The following is a 20,217-nucleotide window of genomic DNA, read 5'->3' as shown; positions in this document are numbered from 1 at the left end:
TATAAGTTGTTGAGGATATTTTTTACTTTCAGTGCAATATAATAATATATATAATAATAAAATAATAATTGGACAAACACTGTGTCTCTATATTTTCACTTTTTATTCAAGTCAACTTCATGGAATAAATGAATAAATATTTACATCCACTGGATTTGTTTTTGGTGTGTATGCAAGAGCTTTCCCCTCATAGCCATTTCTAGCTAACACTAGCTAACTGCGGCTAATAAAACCTGCTAACGGACAAAATCTACAACCATTGGCTAGAAACGAAAAGACATGCTTTTAATGGCACCATTTAAAAAATAAGGTTTTAAATGTTGTGAATTTTGATTGGTAAATATGGTTTTTGACACTAAAACAGTATTGTGTTTGGCTAACTGAACCAATGCTTTTGAGATGTAGTGTATTCCTAAACAGCTGTCATAAATTCAATGTCATTGGTTAAAATTCAGTAGAGTTGTCATATAACTGAAAATATACTCAATGGGAGAATGTTCTATTTATCAGTCTTTATATTGTCTACAGCCCTATTTAGAACTACTGACAAAACCATAGTAAAACCACACAATAACACTCTTTACACACATCCAAAATCTGAAGACTTCCAGACTTTCTCTAACAATGCCCTCAATCCGTCCCCCCACCCCTTCAAATAAAGAAAAAAGAAAACCTTGGAGAAGTTGTGGAGATGGGATAGGTCTACACTCTGCCTAATTAAATGGCACGTCTCCTACTATTCATGAAGAGCACTTATTAAAACAAGCATTCACATCCAATCCACTAGATAAATGACTTTACACCAAGTGCCATGAAGCCCATTAAATTGCTTCTTTAGAGATGGATCAGGTCCAAACACACAATCAAAGGATTTGACTGGGATTATCTCAGATTAGAAACACTCAGGGACAAATGAGGAGATGACAGGATATCATACATTGAAAGGATAAATTAGCAGTCACATACCAGACCAAATTTGTGATGGGTGTTAGGGAATAAAGAGCTGGGGAAAGATTGAGTGCTAAAAAGCAAGGAACAGCGCTTCAGTTTTTAGTAAGCCCAATGATACATGGCCAATGTAAACTGCAGTAAAAGCTTTTCCCTCTCCCTCTAAAACCTCCTGCCATGTAAATAAAGTCCACATCAGGGAAAGAAGGGACCAAAGAGAAATGGACACAAAGTAACTTGCAAGAGATTCATAAATTACTTTATGACCTCATGGTGTCACTTTCAGATACATATTTTGTTCTAGAAACTTTCTCACCCATACTATTCCTGTTTTCCAGTCGATTTTTGATTTGAACAAGTGGAACTAAACCAATAAAATACTGCCCTTGTATCACAGAGTATTCTTGAATTTCATATATTATAGTATAACCGTGTGGCTGACTAGTTCTTGTGTATTTGGATATTCATAAAAAAAAAGAAAGGACATTAAGACCTTTTTTCTAGTCATTCAACTATTTTGAGCTTTTTTTGGGGTTAAAAACCTAATGTGAACATGGGATAGTGAGCAGAAGTTGAGCAATCATCAGTTATAGAATGTATATGAGCCACATAGAGAAATATGATTGATCACTGTGGGTAGCTTGGCCTCCGGCATCTCCTTTAAAAGTCGTAGCTCGACAGAATTTGCAATAAACTGAACTAGTTTTAACCAAACATATGAGAATTCTGAGCTTAAATTCAAAATCAAATGTAAAAAGGTTCCTGCTTTCTTGCACGGTAGATATTTTAGTTCCCCTCTAATTTGAATATTTAAAAGTAAAGTACAGCAGGCCTAGTGCTGATAAAACACTTTTCAGGAGGATAAATAATGTAGGCAGTGGTTAATGTTAGCATGTACTTCTTTGCATATTTTAAAACCAATGAGGAGCTCCGTTCTATCGCATTAAAGTAAGGCTTTGGCTTTCTCATAGACAGCAATAAAAGGTATTTAAGCGGGTTTGGGCATTAAAGAAATGTGACCTTTGAACTCAACATAATCTTCTCTGTCTTATGTTCACTTGTCAGGCTCTTTTCTCTTTGTGCTATGACTAGGTGGCATGGACAGAGAAAAGCAATACCATACCTGCACTGCCTGCCGAAAGTTAAAAAGCTCAATTCATCTGCCCTTTGATCCGTTTCATCATCTTTAATGATGAATGATGTGACTTACAGGTTGTCTTTGTGTGAGATTTCCTTTCAGTTTTCAGTTGACTCAAATTTCAAAAGTTCACCGACTATCACTGTTAAAAAGTGAGGTTCTATATTGGGATATTGTATGAATTAGAAACCAGGAGATGCTGTTTGATGTTGCTGATACATAATTATGCATATTACTTTTGAAAGAACAGATTATATCCTGTTCTTTACATTTACTAGAAATCATGAAGTTAAAAGTCTTATACTTATCCAAACAGAATAATCTCTTTTTTACATTAACATACGAGTTCTGCACATTTTTAGGTAAGTAAAAATACATATAACATCATTTTCATTGTGCAAAGGGATATAACAATTTTTGGACAGTATCCAAGCTTAGACATTGTTACACACAACATGTTTCCCCTTTTCAATAAGCCCAGATAGCATTTGTTACCAACCCAACACAAATATGTGAAATGACCACAACCTCTTTACACTGCATTACAGGGTGATGTTAAAAGGTTGTACTAATTTCACATATTTCTGTGATATCAAGCTGTATCAACCTCTGATTTATGCTGGAATGGAATGACCCAAATACAATGTTAGATTTGTATTCAACTCGGAAAATTGAAGCTAGCTAGCTAGGCTAACTAGCTTGATAGCTTAGTGGACCTATGAACTTGCTAGCTAGGTTAACTAGCTTCCATTCTGAAAAAAGAAGGCTAGTTAGTCTAAGCTTGTAGTGATTCACACTATACACTACTTAACATTCATTTTATTTAAACACATGCTGAGTCATTGGCAGCTCCTGCACACTTTGTGTTGTGTTCATTTGACATTATAGAAAGGAGGAGGTCTAGCTAGTGTTAGCTCTGTCGTTAATGAGTCATCTTATATGACGAAACTGTCAATACTCACTAATGGGTAGTCCTAAAACCTCAGCTGGAGTAAATTACCCAATTCGAATCACCACACAAAGTAATGCAAGGAATGCTCAAATTAAAGACAGGACTAATCAATGTTAAACCATGTCAGCCTCCATATGTGGCCAATGGAAACATAGTAATATTATAAACTATTTTTAATGTCTGCACGGATATTGCACTAATCATATTAAAATAACAATGCTGTCAGTCTGAACCAAAAATGAACCTCCCTTGAAAAAAGTAGGAGATGCAATCACTGCTGAAGAATAATAAAACTCTAATTCTTCTTCGTGCTAATTACAATTTTGATCATGAATACAAAAGTTAAAACAAACAATAATAATGTACATACTGCTTTATAGCAAAACCTCTGGACACCCATCATCCGCACTCTTTCTCTCACACACACACACACATGCACACACACGTATACTGTACTTCCCTGTGGAGTACTGAATGCCTTTGATCATTCCACTTGATCACAGCTTTAAGATGTCAGCTGCGTTTGAGATAGGGAGAATTTGTCATTGGCTGCTGCCAACTTTCTCTCTGTCATCCAATTTTACTGCCTTGATTTACAGCAGAAGCTGACAATTTCACTGTGAATGAGGGCGTTTCACAGACATAACGCACATAACTCCATATAACACCTCCTCATAAACAATAAAGCGCTCAAGTTATTTTGTTCTTGTCTCATCCTCCTATTAACAAGGCTTTATTAACAAGCTCTGCAGGGGAGCAAACTCTGATCTTTTGCATTACTCACTGAAGCTCTGCTGGCTGCATAAAAATAAAAACACTTACTGTCACCAAGTTCTGTAGCAAGGTCAGATGTTCAAGGTTGAAACACAGTCGAAACATTCAGACTTGGCCATGTATAGCTTCTGGAGGTAGAGCATTTTCACTCCATTAGAGAAGGGACAAGCATAATTATGAAAATGAGATAAGGGAGAATCAAAATGACCTGATTGAGAAAAAAAAGAGAAAAAGTCCTCCAGAGCAGAACTTAGTTTGATTGATTCGGAGCAGATGAGCCCAGGGCTCCACTGTTGGCAGTCCAGGGTTCACGCTGTAATGATAGCTTTATAATTAAGATTAAAGACCACAGAGCAGACAAGACACTCGAGTGGTGTTGGGGGCTTCTCTGATGACACTGGGAATAATTGGAGAGAAGTATCTACAATCCCCTATACCTCCCCAAAGAGTAGGAGACTGTGGGTACCACTATATGCAAACACTTGATGTGACTGACAATTGGAATGAGCTTGATACATCCAGATTACAGACTGTGACAACTTGCAATCATCGTGTAGCTTCAGGATCTTAAAAAAAAAGGACAAACCTGATTTATGTATTACTGTAGTGTATAATTTTAAAAAATTGAAGCAAAAGGCATGTGTTAAACAGCAAATTATGTGTGATTATGATGATTCACTCTTTACACGGGGCAGATTGGAGAGCCATCTGGGCAGCAGTTATGATTGAGACAGACTGACTTCTGTTACTAATGAGTTGGACAGCATGAAAAGAACAACCACATTCTAAACAACTCCCTTTCTTTCATGAATTTCAGGGGGAAAAAACAGCAAGACTTCTGTCGTGGATGATATTCAAAAACGTTTTACAGGGGAAAATCAGTAGAGTAAGAGAAATCTCTCCGTGTGGACATCCTTTGTTCAATAACATTTTCAGTCAGTTGTCTGCTTTTCAGGGTTTCACGGCAGCCTGTCAAGGTTCGTGTTCAAAGTGGCCATCAATTCTCACCTTCGCTGACATCCCCTATCTGATGAGGGTGAAGTCAAGTCGCTTAGATGACTAATAATCATATCAAAGGTGCCTTGTCATGCAGCAGATTTAAATAAGAGGGTTTGGGGGAGCATTTGCATGCATCTGTATGCCTGGGCTAAGAGGCTAATGTCATAAAGTACAGCGCAGACATGATTTAATGTAATCTGTCATGTCATATGCTAATCTTCAGTGCTCTCAGTAACATACAGCATGTTAGCAGGGAGAGATTTGAAGGAGCACTAAGTCAGAGGTGTAGGACTGAACAGTCTGAGACGACCAACAGCATGTGATTGTGTCAAACTAATTGTGCCGGTGCTGTCTGGTAAATATACTGTACATTTTCTGTTCCTGTGGTTAGTAGCAGTAGTGTGATTTTTCTTGCTTGTATAAAGGAATAACCCAACTAAATGTAGCAGTTACTACTAATTTGCAAGGCCTTACAGAACTGTATATACTATTATTGTGCAACACTCTCTACATTACATCAAATAAAGCAGCAGATTTATTTCAAAGCGTACTAAGAGGAGTTCAAGTTGTCACCCACTACCACTGAGAAGTCTTTCAGCTCTTGATGATAGTGAAGAGGCTGCGTTTAGGCCCTGTTTTATGGAGGGAATACTGCTGCAGAAATCAAAAAGGAGAAGACTTGTGTTGGAAAAACATTTTGTAGCTATTATCATCACATAGTTTCTTGACAGAGTTTTACCTCCAATTTAAAATGTCAGTTTAGGTAATACATATTTTGTAGCGGTAACTCCAGCTTGACTCCACTACTGGATAAGAACGAATTTGGCAATTACATTGTTTTTGCCATTTAACTATTAGCTCCAGATATAAATAATAACAACAAAATATACCAACTATACAGATGTTAGCTGTAACTTAGCTATCAACATAGACGTCAACAGCTCAGGAACACCAAGGGCCAGATGCATAAACAATATGTACAGATATTTGATATGAGACAGATATGGTAGCTACAAACTAATCATTAATTAAGTTTCTGAGATATCACTGCTGATAATGGTTTACATGTGATGAATTAATGATATGGACACAATGAAGAGCCGGACAGCCGTGTGTAATGGTTGCGCATAATGACTGTTCTGGCTGTTGGAGAACTAGCACAAACACAATCTGTGAAACTCACTTCTTCTTTCCTGCTTTGTTCAGTGACAGGTGTACAGACAGGATGGTACAGACTTCACAATGACTGAGATGTATTAAACAGGACCATGCACATTCTCAGTTTGACAAAATCGGATGCAAATAATGTGTATATATTCTTGTCTTTGTGTGTAGACACAGTTTTAGTCATGAATCTACACAGCTTAATGCATGTAGTCATGTGTCTTTCTGTAATTTTCCTCCAGACTCCTCTCTTTTTATCTTGTCCTTTTGAGTTCATGAATTGGAGTAATACAACTTAAATTCAAGGTTTGCTCTAAAAAAAAAACAGTGATTTTTAGTGAAATTTCTTTCTGAACACACCTGAACAGGAGTCAGGGTTTCCTGCAATCTCTAAACCCAACTATGACTTACAAAAATGTCTTTATAAAACTGGTATGAGGCACGCTGCGCAGTTCACAAGAAACTAATTGGATGAATGAATTGTGAGGTTCTCGTACACTGCAAACTTAACAGTTCCTTCTTGTAAGGTTTCTTTGAATGTGTAGACATTCACTTTGAGTGAAAATCATTTTAAACCAATCTGCTCCTTAGAAATCTAAGTTTTTTGGGTGGATTTGTGCCTTTAAAAAACAGTTGAATATGCATAACGGTGGTTAGAGCTGTTATTCTTTATATAATTGTGTCATATTTAATGCTTTTTGATGTAATTTAAGGGAGAATCTACAGTATTGACTTTACAAGCTATGGCTTTATGGCAAGTGTGAACTGATATGGCTATTTTCCTACAAATTGAAGCTGAATAATAAACTAATACAATAATGTTGCATTTGCCTGTTCATCAGTTCTTTAATGTGACCTTTTCTTGATGGGGGTTAATATCCTCTTTTCAGTAGCGCATTTTCACACAATGTTGTCATTGGCTTGTAGTACACATGGTGGGAGAGAGGAGCTAAATTTGGTCAGAAGTGGCACTGCTGCTAAAATACCAAAGAATGAAAAATAAATTCATTGGAGGAAAATGTCAGGTACGAAGCTGTGAGAGGGACTTTGGAGGTCTGACAAGACACAATTACAGACCACCCCCCCGCTGAGGTCTGGGATGTGGTATTTTCATGTTGGTAGTCTCTCAAGTAAACCCACAGCAGCGTGGCACACCTTCTTTGATCCGTGTGGAGGGGGCGTCTGATGCGTCCCTCTTTTTCGCTGCTGATATAGTGTGGAATGAATGTCAGGACAAAGTCAGCAAAGGGCCCGCCCCTCCCAAACACACTCCCAAAGCACACAAGCATTAAAATGTGTAAACCTGAATAACAGCGAGCCTTCTGTCTGTAGCTGATGATCTTGGTAAGGGTGGACGGACTCTCTGAATAACTGCACTTCAGCTTGCATTGCAACACATTCGACTAAGAAGCCAGGATACGATAAACTGTAAAAGTATTATTTAAAAAAAATCATATTCCATACAGCTTCAGTCTCAAAATATACTCTATAGCCTTACATACAGTGCAATATGTACTGCATTTCCTGATATGTACTCTCAACTAATAATCCTTCCAATTATTCATAGCCTGAAGACAGCCTGATAAATTGCCTGTGGTAATTAAAATGATTAAGTGAGAAGTGCAAAATGGTAATTTATCCTTGTATGACAGAGTTAAGTAAACCTGGTTATAAAACTGGCCTAATTAGCTGTCATAAAATAGAGCAGAATGGTAAACCAGTGAACAGGTAGTAATAGAGAATGAAGTAATGCATTTTTAGACTTGCTAGAAGGCCTCTTTGCTCATTTGCACCTGTATTAAAAGCTGTCTCCCCTTATTTATATAATTTGATAAATTCTGTATAAATCTGACGGTCCTCTCCTCAGTGAAGTGTAGCCTCTCCTGTCCTGTCCTGTCTTTGATATGAAGTTAACATCCAGCCAACCAACCAACTTCATGTTGCAGCCAATGCACGGCCTGCACAGACATGCACAATAACCTTTCCCAACATCGCCTATCTCAGCACCAGTCTGTCACATGCTCGATAGCATTGCATGTGACACTACACTCGGGGGCAGATTTCTCCCAAATATGATTTAAGATGATTGAAAGCTTTTTGATTTAGAAGTGTATTCTCTTAAGCTAAGTGCTCTCAGAGACCATCAAGGAAATTTAATTGCCTCACTTAGAGAAAAAAGCAGGTTTTTCTGACCCAAATGATATCAGATCTTAACATCTCAATAGAAACACATGGAATTGGATGGTCAACTGGGCGCCTAATGTCATTGGGAAATGCAATTTTCTGATGGCATTTCCTAAGTCTGTCTCACCGAAAGCACAAGATTGATCAAAATCTTAATGAGCCATTTTCAGAAGTGGACTTTGGCTTTAGCTTTATGGAAGATTATGGAGCCAAACAACCATGAACGTTGACCTTATAAAAAGGGAAGTTTCTACATTTGAAAAAAACAGTCGGTATGACGTAACTATCCAGTCAGTGCACTAGTATGACGGATTACAAAATCGGGTTATAGAAAAATAACTAGAATATACAAACCTGCTGGTACTGTACACATAAACACACATACAACCAAACAAATGTACAGTATGTGAGTCATTTTTGTAAATAAAAGACCAATGTGTAGGATCCATTTCTGCCAAGTCCGTTCCGTTAGATGCCACTGCACCTTTAAGACGCTGATGTGAATTGATTTGTCTTTTACATCCATCAAGCTTTATTACATCTATGTGAACAGACCCCACAAATTTCCCACATGCTACCCAACAGTATGTGAAGTCCAGACTGGCCAGCAGCCGGCAAATAGACAGTCATGGACGCGGGTAATGCCAAGCTGAGGCGGATCATCCCTGTCTCTTAAAACAAGGTGAAGATATTTTCTAGGAGTTGAGAGTCCAGCACATCATTGGAAAAAGAAGACCTCACAATCCAGGAAAAAAAATCTGAGGAAACTAAAAAGATTCTTGTGTAAACAAGTAGAAGAAAAGCTCAAGCGGAGGAATATTATTGTGCCGATGTTGGGTCAAGGGCAAAGCTCCTACGTGGCGCTGTCTCTTGCCATCAGGCCATACATTCAGGTTGTTGATATTCAACTAAAAGCAAAGAGTGTCGTTCATTCCAGCAAACCACTCAACACTTTCACAGTCATTAAACTATCTTCGGCTTGGCTTGGCTCCAGAAAACAAGCAATAATACCAAAATGGCAAAGATAGCTATTGCTGACATTTATTGTTGACCATTTTCATTTATTATTTTCAGCCTAACACTCACTATAATTCTAAGATATTGAAAGGTTAAATTGGGCCTCTACATTTTCCACTGACTTTAATGTAAACTACGATATTGGTTATTTGTGATGTTAGTAGTTGAGCAATTTAGACACATTCTTTTGTGTGTGAAGTTATGTAAAACATAAATGCAAGTCCAAATATGACAAGCATGCAAGACATAACAAAAGCTTAATGTTGTCCCTGGCACATGCACACCATGTGAGAGGCTGTTATTGCTAATTGTACAGCCACTAGTAAAGGTGAGGTGAGGTGAGGAAGAAGCAGGCTTTTAGCTAGATATTTAGAGAATTTGTAGGAGTGCTTTTCCACTCTGCGTCGAGTCGAGCAGCTTTCTATTTCACTCCTGGCATTGAGTGAACGCTGTTATACAGTAAGAGGACGATGAGAATGGCTAATGCAGACTCTCGTTTTGGTGACTGTGATGTGATTAGGGTCAAAGGTAAGAAGCAGCTGCTCAGTTTTGGCTCTAAACTATCGCACACTGGCAGAAATCTTCATGCAGCACTGACTCCACCCCTGCAAACATACTGTGTGATCCAGGAAGCACTACCTCATTGTCAGCCCACAACAGCAACACTTTTAAAAACCTCCAACCCAATTCTGCTGGAAAGTATAGTGTAGGTATACAATTTCAGAAATGTCTGTAGAAAGCTACTGTCATGGCTCTTCCTTTACTGTTATTATTTCCTGTTTAAAAGCTTACTGAGAGATCACAGAAACAGTTGTGGTGTGATAACCCTGTTGCAAATAGGTGGTTGATAAGCTGCCCACGTTATACACAGTGTTTGTGGAGGACTAGTTCGAACAAGAAACTGACCGACCTACTAATGAACTGAAGAACAGTAATGCGATCACTTATCTAAAAAACAGACAATGAGTCTCTGAAGTGAACAATGATTAATACAAATCAGAAAAGTGACTTCGCCAATCTCAGTGTATGTTGTCAGTGCTTTGATGTCACTAAACTGACAGCAGCTCTCATTAATGCAGACAAACAAGGTTGTTCTGCTGGTGCCACTATGTACCAATGAAGAGGCTACGAATAATGAAATCACAGAATTACCACAGTGACCTCCTTCATAAGCATAATAGAGATGGTAATATCTACACCTGTGTTCTAATGTTATTTTCACTATGTTTTATTTCTGCTAAGGAAAAAAAAGAAGAACTGAATAACATTTTAATCATAATGGTGTATCGCCATGTTTCGTTTTTAAATATTATAAAATCTAAAGCGTTAAAGGTGGAGTGTGGGACTTCTGTCGCCACCTTTTGGCTGTGAGAGTAATTACAAAAACACTGTCGACGTGCTTACATCATGGGGACAGCTGCTGCTGCTGGATAAATTAAAAAACAGCGACCGTCACACAATCCCCGCGAAATGACTTGTTTGAATTTGATCCATTTAGTTCAATAATTTGGAACATCTTGGAATGACATTTGCGAAGTCTAGACAAGTCCTACGATTCAATTATTTTATCCTCATTCAAGTCAGCAGAAAGCTAACCATATGTTAGTAACTCAGCTGGTGCATGCTCTACACATTGAGTATGTGCACTATGTATTCATCCAGCCAGCAGGGGAGTGTCAAACCCACCACCAGATTAAAAATGGTGATAGGCTTAATCACTGTTGTGTGAACTCATTTGGCAAGGGCTTGAATAACATATCATTTTTTAAAGAGTTCCAAAGCTGACATAAAGGCTATCACAGATGACATACATGGATTGATAGACCAATGGGTGGACGCACAGCTAGACAGTAGAGTTGTATTTATATCATGAGACACAATTCTGTGTCTTACATTTTACATCTATATATTAATGAATCATTATCCTAATTACTTTGCATTATGATGGCACACAACAGCATTACCTTTATTTCAAAACTTATTTGCTGTTGTAAACTGGTTGTATATAAACATAATTTAAAGGACACAAGGTCGTGAGATAATATTAATTTGTTAGATCTTGTCATATTGTAGATACTGTTTAGGCTATCTTATTTCTGTCTTCGGTTGTATTAGGCTATTGTTAGCAATGTTGTAAATCTAGCAGCAGGAATTAATTGCAACATTGGATTTTATATGAAATTGTTTTCTATTAGCCTTGCATCTATACATGATGCAGTGCGTTTAATTACTCATCTCCAACTGTCTGGCTATTTTACCTGTAAGGTTAAAGTAGACGCATTGCGATATAAAATGATGTACACAGTGAAAAATTATATAAATCCTAATACATATAATTATATTCACTATATACTGTTATGAGATACTGTAGAAAGATTACTTTCCATTACTTCACTGATAAGGACAGGTTTTGAGGATTGATTAAAGAGGAGTTTTGCAATACTCATGGTTTTCTCATACATTTGCATAATTCTTGGAATTTCTGAAACCACAGTGTGTTTTAAGTATATCCTGCGCAACACATTATTTTGATTTTTACATTATGATGTTTGCAGACATCTCTGTAGATGAAGATAAGCAGGAAAGTGCAATCTAGTCAGGCTGATCACAGACTGTCCTTGAGGCTTTGAAACAAGATCCATTTAGATTGTATAGCAGAGTAAAAGGAATGTGGTCTATAATATCTTTGTAGATAATGATCAAATGAAGAGGTCTTAGGAAAATAGCTTGAACCCCAATGCTGATTAGGATCCAATTATAGGGTGAGAAAAAATCTAAAATTAATTTTAGGATGGTCTATTTCAGACATCATCCCACTTACTGTTACTGCTCGACTTCTGAGGAGATATGTTGTTTATTCAACTGATTAATTAATGACAGATTAAAGTTTTTATAATTAAAAGTAACAAATTCAGAACGAAATTTGAGTAAACACACAATCATATAATATGTATGTCCTATGTATGATTTGATTCCATTGTACATTGTTCTTCCAGTATGTGTTTTCCTATTGCTTATTTTAGTGTTTTGTATACTTAAGAATACTTACATCTTTTTTTTATTTTATTTAATAAAACCTATTTAAGACCAGAGTCCAAAAAAAGCCCAAACATCTTTGTCCACAGAACTGTTGAAATTTCCCATTAAGTCAGTTCATGAGTTACATTTCCAAACTTAAAATTAAATAAAATATAAAACTTATGGAGTATACATGCAGAACAATGTGTTCAATATTAAATAAATAATAAAGACACCATAAAATAATAATGAAAAAAAAAAGAAAAGTAATATTACCATGAAATTGTGAAATATTCCCATCAATCTTCAAAGTTCGGTATATATTATTAATACAGTAATTATTTCAAGACATTTTTTTAAAAGTCTGTTTTTATCTCACAAGGAATTAGTGATTTGTTTCAAACAGTCACTTTTTATTACAAAGTATTGATTTGTCATTTGCGACAATGTTGGTAACGCTTGTTACATGATTCGCTGCCGCCTTGTTTAAACAAAAGAAACAGCCAATCACAAAAATGCCCTGTTAAAAAAAACAAAAACTTATGTTATACATTTGGTGTGTTTTTATTTATATGATTATTTATTTCATGTCTTATTTTATTTATGAAATATTGGGAGTCTTTGGGTTTCCGTATCAACATGCTGCCACAGTCAAACTAAAGCTAATTCTCCTCATGCCTCACGCTTGCTATGTTGTCTAACCTTGTGACAGCATCCAGCTGGCAAGCAGATTGAAATATAATCTATTGAATGACAGAATTAACGATTGTATCAGTACTTTATATGCACTGTCAGTCTAGACTGTTACAAACTGACAGCCTCATCAACGTTTCTCAACGGCAGGTTCTGAAGAGCATCTCCAACAGTACAAACATGCTTGTTTTGAGATTATTTCACCGTACACAGTATGGTATTTTATTAAATATTACCGATTCACCTTTAACTGAGAGATTCATGCAGCTATTGCAAGTGACATAGCCTAAGATGACTGAACGTTCCTAACATCAACAGAAAAATTCTACAATAACAGATTCCACATGGATAATACCAAATTGAGGTGTAACAAATAGGACAGAGCTAACACCAGCATGTTCCTTTAGAGTCATCACAGGACTGTAAGGCCTACTATGGTGTTTGTTTGCCATGTAGTAATGAACTCGCTTGATTCACTAAAACCGAGCTGCCGCCGTCACACTGTGACAGCAGAGCTTGCAGCTGCCTGAGAAACAAGATAAACTATTAGCAGATGAAAAAGAGCTATCGGCTCCATCTCACTTGAATCAGGAACTTGTTTGCCTCCGCACTACCTTCAGGAAATACACAGGGCCTCGGCTGGTACCGTGAAATGACGCCCAGACACCGAGCACAATTAAGCCCTGTGTGGCTTGGGCAGCCATTATGTATGAAATCAAATTACCTTCATTAACCTGCCAAGTTGGCTGAAGGTGCCACTACCCACTGGTTTCTTTCTCCGCCCTCACAGAGGAAGATGAATGACAAACCAAAAGAGGTGTAGCATGCTGATATCCCTGTGGAGTTCTAATACAACATCCCCTCCCAAAATTTTCTAATGCATTCATACTCATGGAAACCATTTCTGCTTCCTCCACCATGTGTTTTAATGTTGCAAAATGAAATGCATGGGTTGAAAACAATATCGCATGGTATGAGATAATTAGCTCTCCAGGCTTGACAAATGGGCCAATACCTATGTGCATACATGCTTTTGAGTACTGCATATGTTGCCTTCATAAATAGGCATTGTGCTGCATCCCCTCTTGTAATACATATATTTATTGCCATAACTCCTAATGCCTGAACAATCGCTGTACAGAAAAAAATACAACTAAATTGCAACATACTGACAAATAAGGTACAGTGAATAAAGATATGGGATCATAAAGGAAGATTATGGCTGTATCGCAGTCATAGTAATACAAGAAGGCTTTTTTTTCACAGCTTCTAAAAAGTACACTGACTTTCTACCACTGACCTCATTTTCCACCATGGAAGGATGTCAAACAGTGTTGAATTTACAGGGTCTTAAAGGGAAAAAAAATCTCTCCCGCAAATGGTTATTTCTCATAGGGAAACACGAATCAAGTTAACAACAAAATGCAATCCTGTCTGGATGCGCGCATAATCATTTGGCCTTATGTAAAACTGCCGGCTGAGGCACCGGGGGGACTGATATTTGTGGTGACTGGCTATCAGAGCCAGCATCAGAGGTAAGTGATTCTATTTAGATAGATAATAAATATGCGGTCATGGGGAACCTATATCCAAAACCCACATAATGACTTTCTGCTGTGGCTGGAGGAGGAGGTTGCCAATCAGTCTTTACAATATTTACAGCAATTTGCTTCCCCTTCATCCTTCTCAGTGCTAATTCAATTCCTCCTTCATTATGAACACCATATTTTTAATGAAAGAGGCCTTTTCCAGTCTAAATGTCTCCCCAATTCTTGTATTTATCAATCACACAGAGGCTTTTAGGCTGGAGGCACACCGGTATCACATGGTGAAATTAGTCTTGAATTCCACTTAGCCGCTGCACTGACTGATTGGGGAATTAGCCTAAATGCTATTTTGAGTGATGGTCATGGAAAAGTCGTGAGACAACTATATAACAAAAGCATTTCATGTCCTAAAACTTGCTGAATGCATGCTATATTACGTCTGTTTCAATTGTAGAGTTCACGATTCTCATTGTATCTGGACTTGCATGCTTATTTATGCAAATTCCCTCAAAAATTTCGGAGTGCTTGATAACTAATACATTATGTATGAAAGCCGATGATGCCTTGTCTGAACTGAGTTATTGCTACCAACACATTCTGTAGTCATGCCACCTGGAGCTGGGCGATGTATCAATATAATACAATATCCGCAAATGAGGCTGGATATTATCTGGGATTTTGGCTGTGATAATACTGTGATGTAGCCCAAATGTTGTCTTCTCCTGGTCATAAAGGCTGAATTATAGTTAATGGAACAATCTGTCTCATTAGGGCCCTTCTAGCTGAGTGAAATGAAACATGAATCCCTCTACCTGCTTGTTCATCATATCCACACTCCTAATGATCATCTCTAAAACATTTTCTATCTTTTGAAAAGTACCAATAGCTATTTCTCAAACATCACCACATTATTGATATCAAGGTTGTACTTTATGATTTTGGCAGCTCTCTGTAGCCTTAGTGCCACCACAGGTGTAACTGTTACTTCTTTTTCTGTGTGATAAAAATGTAATCCAGCAGGCATAAATGCAGAATATCTGCCCAGGAACCACTTATGGTTCTGTCGAGGTTTTTGGTAAGAACTGCAGCTCTTTTAAAAATAAAAATAAAAATCACAGTTTTAAATATGCGACAAATGTTATAATATGAACATTGCAATGTTTCGTCAAGTCAGATTTAGTTGTGTAACTCAATATCTTCAACAATATCTCTGTGGGTTTTTCAGGTCCACAATATCAACATCTTCTGAAGGAAAGCAAAGAAAATTTCAGGGGAAGCTGGATACAAAGTCAAAGAACAGGTGTTCAAACTGAAGCATACATGCAGTTTAAAAGCAGCTTGAGTGGAAAATTCACAGCAATCCAAGGCTGCATGACACAATTTCATGACTTTACACAGGTAAGAGGAAAGAAAGAGCTTTTAAGGAACACTTTGATGTTTAGGGAAATGCACTTATTCGCTTTGCTTCAGAGTGTTAGAAGAGAAAATAATTTCCATTCTTATGTCTATGCTAAATATGAAGCTACCGCCAACAGCTGGTTAGCTTAGCTTAGCATAAAGACTGGAAACACCAAGCCTGACTGTTCAAAGATAACAACGTCCACCTTCCAGTGGCTCACTAATGAACACATTATATTTCGTTAGCTTAGTCTGTACAAAAACCAAGTGTATAAAACAACATGTTATTGCTTTATGGGGGGTCATGTGCCGGCAGCAGTCACTTCCTGCAGTGTGATTATGGGGCTTTTTTCCTATCTTTATTCAAGAGCATGGTCTTTCAATTTGAGACCATGATTTATTGATTTCACATTCAGACTTTGTAATTCCTTCCTTTAAACCCTGCCCTCACACTCATATAGTCCCTGCTTGCACTTATATTTGCTCTGCTTCTGCTCAAACTGTATGTTTGCGCTCAGATATATTGTTGCTCGCACTTATTTCTTGATCCAGCACTGCTTCTGTACGCTCTTACCCTGTCAAAATCCCCCAACCAAGTCAGCCATTGTAGTGTTGACCAATGAAATAATCTCTGCCTCCTTGTGGGTCACTCTTTAACCAGGTTCGTCCATTCCTGCTCTTCAGGTCTTTGCTTGCTGTCTTTACGACTTTTGGAATAAAAGGACAGTTAATGTATATACCAGCATCTATACATGTTCTTTTACTATAATAGCTACATATAATAGTAGCTGTATAGCATACCAGCCTCTTGTCGGCGTGCTAGAGGAGAAAACGACGTCACCTTCATGACTCAGGAGCGGGAGTCTAACCGATCGCTAAAGTCAAAGACCTCAAGTAAGTTAGTGTAGTAAGATGCTATTACTACCTTCAAATTGAATTGGTTAAGTCATATTTGCAGCACAATAATAGGTCCATGGTAATGCTAGCTTTCAAGTGTTGTATATTATTGAAACAGTGTTGGTAGGCAACTTACAAGAAATGGAACGCCACTGTATTGTAGTGTTCAGGAATTGGGTAAAGTACCAAGAGTAAAAGTAACTAACACTAGCTATTAAAATACAAACTAATTTGAGGTCCTTGACTTTGGCGATTGGCTAAACAGGAGTGTGCTATACGGCTACTATTGTATGTAGCTATAAGTACGGGCACTGGTATGCAAACATTAACTGTCCTTTTATTTAAAAAGTCATAAAGAAAGCAAGGAAGTACATTTATAAAACCCCGGAGGGCGGGAGGAGATAATCCAGTTCAGGACGCTCTAAGAAGTAAAGCAAACGCCCCGACAAGGAGGCAGGGGTCATGTCATTGGTCAACACTACACCTGTTCTTCCATTGGTTTGGGGATTGTGACAGGGTTGTTACACAAAAAAAAATAATCAGAGAGCAGATGTTTGTCGAGCGCACAGAAGCAGCCTGAGTGCGAGGAAGCTGGAGCAGGAAATCTGAGTGCAAGAAGAAAGCATTACAAAATCGAAACATGAAATCAATAAATCACACACTCAAATTGAAAGACCACAATCTTGAATAAAGATAGGAAAAAAAGCTCAGTGTGTGATCATCACCATGAGATTGTCAGGCAAACAGCGGATACTCCTGTCACTGCTACAACAAATAGTCCAGGATAGGGTCGCTCCAGAGGTCAAAGGAAAATTTCCCTGAGCCGTTTTGATGAATGGAAGGAAAATATGTTGGAGGGATCCTCCCTCCTCAGACAGAGTGTATTAGCAGCTATGGTGGAAAAATGGAATTAACAAAGAACAGTAGAAATAAACAAAATACATCAATGGAGTTATAATTTAAATGTGGTAGTGATATAATAAATTCAATATCTAATCTTCTTGGCCTCCTGAACCTTGGCGGCTGCCTGCTACCTGAGTCCAAACTAAACATGGACAAGCAGCATTTAGTTACTTTGCACCAGACAGACTCACATAATTTTTAAGACTTGCCCTAATTGTGGCAGTTTAGGGATCTTCACGTTCTCCATCATCATTCATCTTGCAATTACATCTTTACTTAGCTAGTATTTATCTGTAATTTCCATAGCGCATTCATTTGCACTGTTATATCTTACCCTATTTTTCCTTTTTAATGTTTTAAAGCAGTGTGTAAAGCTCTTTGAATCTCCTTTGTTCAAGTGTGTGTGTGTGTGTGCGTGTGTGTGTGTGAGAAGAAATAAAATACTTAAAAACAGCACTTTTACGGTCTCACCACGTCTCATTTCACTTCTTCAATTAACATCCTCAGGATTTGGGCAGACATGCAGCATTACGGTAACTGAAGGAATCCTGGGTAGTATGTCATTGATTGACTCTAATAGGTTACGGTAAATCACATTTTTTTTCCCCTCATCAATTACTCTCATTTATTTAGTGGACCATAACTCTATTTGTGAATGAAAATCTTATTCAAAAGACAAGAAAAATTAGCTTGTGGGTTGCTGGATTGTTGGAAAATGAAGAAAATGAGGTGTCTAACCCAAAGTGACACTTACAAATTACCTGTTAATTTCAACTGGGTTGAGGGATGACAGCACTGAATTACACTGACAGGAGGGTAACCGGGTAATGAAAGCCAAGTCTGCAGTGGCTAAATAAGTAACCTGCACTTAGAGAGAAAGTGGGTTTATTCCATGTGAGTACTTCCCGTATTTCCAGCGCGGATCGTTTAATAACGGGCTCATCTGAACTGTAGTCCGTCCGCGACCACCTGAGAGGTTGCGCCGCCCTACAATCTACTTTTGCTCCAATTAAGCGGAGGCTGGATGATGAATAGTTACAATCAGCCTTGTTTTAGAGGCCTGTGCTCAGGAGGATACTAACCATGCGGGGAGAGTGCGAGAGAACGTCCAGGTGTCAGAGTGCAAGGTGAGGCGCCGAGACTTACAATGGTGTCACCTTGCATCCGTCGCTGCTAATGCCTGCTAAAAAGTCCCTCCCTGTGCTGAGACAATGAGGCACAAAAACTAGTGTCTCTCAACCCCTCCCACTCGGCTCCCCCATGCCCCGAGCAAACATTAGGGAAGAGAAAACAGTGCCAAGTGGAAACGGGTGACATTTGAATTGAATACCTCAATAATGGATGCCATCTCCCTGTAACCTCCATTTAGCTGGCAGAGCCGTATAGTGGCGTAAAATCAAGACAGGATCCCTCAGGTCAATGGAAACAGAGGACGTTGCTTAATGATGCCTGTGCTGCTCTGAAAGCATCATGAGAGATGCAAGAGGAAAGATAAAAGCCCTTGTAACTGTTAACAGTGATGAGAATGTGCATTTCCTCATAGCTTTCCTGAAATCTGGATTTAAACATGAACATAACCCCCACTAGTTTGGTGCTGTCATGTCAGTAGTTTCCTACGCAGGGTGACTATGTGAGAGACAGGAACAAAGACAGAGAGAAGGTCAATTAGGACTGTGTGCTCATTTACCTTAAAAAGGTCACCCATGTCTTCACAGCAATCTTACTATTGTCGGATACTGGCTGGAAACTCCTTAACAATCTCTACTGTGGCCGTGCACAGCACTAGACTCCACCCTGACCTCTTTAGAAAGGCCGGCCCCAGCTTCTCCCTCACTCTCGTCTGACCGGAGAAAACTAATGAGTGCGAGGCTGTGGGTAAAACCTAATGGGGCTCAGTAGTTTTTTTGCTTGGGGCTGACTGCTGAAAATGAACATTTAACCGCAGCTCTAGTAATTGAAAAAATGACAAGCGGTGCATACAGGCCGATGCCCCCCACACAAACACGCCGCGGCCAAATTATTCTGATTATTTGCCACCTCCGGATTACAAGCGCCTCTCCACACTTATAGCACCAACCAGTAACGGCATCAGAATGCACAGGAAGAAGCAGAGATGTGGAAGTAACATCAATTAAAATGAGAACGTTAGCCTCTAGTTATGCTGGCCGTGGAGTAAGTGCAGAGAGGCAAGGTCTTGATGTTGCATAGAGTTAACTGCTTGGAAGCAGGCTGCACAGTAATAATAAGCTCATTTATGAGGAACCTTCACAGGAATAAAGCATCAACACATGTCTCTCTTAGGGAAGAAAAAAAGAAAGTCATGTTACTGGGAGTTTCTGAACTTAACTTTGCTCACAGCTCCACCTGCTTGTCATTTATTGACACTGACACATCTTTTGAAAGTCGGACTAGAGTTGAGGTGCATGTTTGATGTAACTCTTGAACCCCATTACACATGCTGTGTGTTGTATGTGAGCTATCCTGCCACAGAATAATGGGAATTACAGTAGAAAGAAGAATATTGGCAAGACTTTAGCGTTACCTTGTAGATTTATAAGTCGCTTTGATGCGTTTCATTTCTGTAA

This window comes from Scomber scombrus, chromosome 8 (genome assembly GCF_963691925.1).
Source record: "Scomber scombrus chromosome 8, fScoSco1.1, whole genome shotgun sequence".
NCBI lineage: Eukaryota > Metazoa > Chordata > Actinopteri > Scombriformes > Scombridae > Scomber > Scomber scombrus.
This window is presented reverse-complemented; position numbering follows the sequence as displayed.